Source organism: Macaca nemestrina, chromosome 5, assembly GCF_043159975.1.
Source record: "Macaca nemestrina isolate mMacNem1 chromosome 5, mMacNem.hap1, whole genome shotgun sequence".
Lineage (NCBI taxonomy): Eukaryota > Metazoa > Chordata > Mammalia > Primates > Cercopithecidae > Macaca > Macaca nemestrina.
Genome location: NC_092129.1, coordinates 110,122,885 through 110,125,970, shown reverse-complemented (window position 1 = coordinate 110,125,970; position 3,086 = coordinate 110,122,885). Strand labels below are relative to the sequence as shown.

Genomic DNA, 3,086 nt, shown 5'->3' with positions numbered 1-3,086 from the left:
ATGATTTCTAGGAGTATGATTATCTCATCGGTGAATGACAGCTTGATTTCCTCCTTACCGATTTGAATGCCCTTTATTTTTTTTCTCTTGTGTGATTGCTCTGACTAGGACTTCCAGTACTGAGTTGAATAGAAGTGATGAAAATGGGCATCCTTGTCTGGTTCCAGTTCTCAGGGGGAATGCTTTCAAGTTTCCCCCATTCAGTATAATGTTAGTTATGGGTTTGTCATAGATGGCTTTTATTACCTTAAGGTATGTCCCTTCTATGCCAATTTTGCTAAGGGTTTTAATTATAAAGGTATGCTAGATTTTGTTGAATGCTTTTTCTGCATCTATTGAGATTATTATGTGGTTTTTGTTTCTAATTCTGTTTATGTGGTGCATCACATTTATTGACTTGCATATGTTAAACAATCCCTGCATCCCTGGTATGAACCCACTTGCTCATGTTGGATTATCTTTCTGACACGCTGTTGGATTCAGTATTTTTTGAGTATTTTTGCATCTATGTTTATCAGGGATATTGGTCTGTAGTTTTCTTTTTTGTTATGTCCTTTTCTGGTTTTGGAATAAAGGTGATACTGGCTTCATAGAATGATTTAGGGAAGATTTCCTCATTATCTATTCTTTGGAATAATGTCAATAGGATTGGTACCAATTCTTTCTTGAATGTCTGATAAAATTCAGACATGAATCTGTCTGGTCCTCGACTGTTTTTTTTTTTTTGGGGGGGTAACTTTTAAATTACCATATCAATCTTGCCACTTATTATTGGTCTGTTCAGAGTTTCTATTTCTTCCTGGTTTAATCTAGGAGGGCTGTATATTTTCAAAAATTTGTCCATCTTTTCTAGGTTTTCTAGTTTGTGTATGCAAAGGTGTTCACAGTGGCCCTGAATAAATTTTTATATTTCTGTAGTATCGGTTGTAATATCTCTTGTTTCATTCCTAGTTGAGATTATTTGGATATTCTCTCCTTTTTTTCTTGGTTAATCTTGCCAATGGTCTTTCAATTTTGTTTATCTTTTCAAAGAACCAGCTTTTTGTTTCACTTATTTTTGTATTTTTGTTTTGTTTCCATTTCACTTAGTTCTGCTCTGATCTTTATAATTTCTTTTCTTCTGTTGAGTTTGAGTTTGGTTTGTTCTTGTTTCTGTAGTTCCTTGATGTGTGACCTTAGATTGTCTGTGTTCTTTCAAACTTTTTGAAGTAGGCATTCAATGTTATGAACTTTCCTCTTAGCACCACTTTTGCTATATCCCCGAAGTTTTGATAGGTTGTGTCGCTACTGTCATTCAGTTCAAAGATTTTAAAATTTCTATCTTGATTTCATTGTTGACCTAATGATCATTCAGGAGCAGGTTATTCAATTCTCATGTATTTGTATGACTATGAGACTTCATTTTGGAGTTGATTTCCAATTTTATTCCACTATGGTCTGAGAGAGTACTTGATATAATTTCAATTTTCTTAGATTTATTGAGACTTGTTTTGTGTCCTATCATATGGTCTATCTTGGAGGATGTTTTTTGAACTGATGAATAGCATGTACATTCTGCAGATATTGGGTGAAATGTTCTGTAAATATCTGTTAAGCCCATTTGTTCTAGGGTATAGTTTATGCACATTGTTTCTTTGTTGACTTTCTGTCTTGATGATCTGTCTAGTACTAGTGGAGTATTGAAGTCCCCAGTATTATTGTGTTGCTGTGTACCTCATTTCTTAGGTCTATAGTAATTGTTTTTATAAATTTGGGAGCTCTAGTGTTTGTTAGGTGAATATATATTTAGGACTGATATTTTCCTGTTGGACTAGTCCTTTTGTCATTGTATAATGTTTCTCTTTGTCTTTTTTAACTCTTGTTGCTTTAAAGTCTGTTTTGTTTGATATAAGAATAGTGACTCCTGCTTTCTTTTGGTGTTCGTTTGCATGAAATATCTTTTCCACCTTTTTACCTTAAGTTTATATGAGTCTTTATGTGTTAGGTGAATCTCTTCAAGACAGCAGATACTTGGTTGGTGAATTCTTATCCATTCTTCCATGCTGTATCATTTAAGAGGAGCATTAAGCCACTTACATTCAATGTTAGCATTGAGATGTGAGGTACTATTCTATCCATTGTGCTAGCTGTTGCCTCAATATCTTTTTTTCATTGTGTTATTGTTTTGTAGATCATGTGAGATTTATGCTTTAAGGAAATTCTATTTTGGTATATTTCAAGGATTTGGCTCAAGATTTAGAGCTCCTTTTTAGCAGTTATTGAAGTGCTCATGTTCCCATCTTTCTATAACCTTGAGGTGATATCTAAGTTTCTGTACCCCACTGGAGGGGTTGGGTCTTTGTTGTGAAGGCTCCTATGTATACGTGTTAAATGAATTCATATGCCTTTTCTCTCACAAATCTAATTTTTGTGAGTTCATTTTTCAGTGAACCTTCAGAAGGCCAAGGTGAATATTTTCTTTGGTCCTTATGCCTTTTTAACTGCTCTTCCTATCATTTGATAAATAATGGAGGAGAACTTGCTCTTTGTTTTCCTATTTACCAATGGTGAGAGTAACATCATCTCTTTAAGGCAAAGTGTACACTGACTCTCATGTTCTGCTCTAACCTACAGCAAAGCTCCAATAGAACAATTTCTATTTTGCCAGCATCCAATCAGGTGTGAGAATGTACTGTAGAGGACAGTTGCTGAGCATGGTGGAAGACACTTTATGGAAATGTAAAGAGTTTGCAAAAACAGTTATAAGTGGTATTTACTTTGGCACTACATATAATAAAATTGGAATGATACAGAGAGGATTAAAATGGCCACTGCATAAGGATGACATAGAAACTCATAAAGAGTTCCATATTTTTACATAGAGACCAAACCTATGACTCACTGGCATCCCTGAAAGAGTAAGAGAGAGCAAGAGCAAGCAATGTGGAAAACGTATTTGAAGATATAGTCCATGAAAATGTCCCCAATCTTGCCAGAGAGGTTGACATTAAAATTCAGAGAATTTAGAAAACTCCTAGAAGTATTATACAATGCAACAATCCCCAAGACACATAGTCATCAGATTCTCTAAGGTCTACAATAAAGAA

At 34.5% G+C, this 3,086-nt stretch overlaps 1 non-coding gene across 1 annotated transcript; it reads left to right on the top strand.

The window, feature by feature from the left end:
• The first annotated feature begins 2,748 nt into the window (after positions 1-2,748).
• LOC112426292 (U6 spliceosomal RNA) lies at positions 2,749-2,855 on the top strand. Its single transcript, XR_003017569.1, has one exon. It is a non-coding gene; the product is annotated as a U6 spliceosomal RNA (small nuclear RNA).
• The last annotated feature ends 231 nt before the right edge of the window (positions 2,856-3,086 follow it).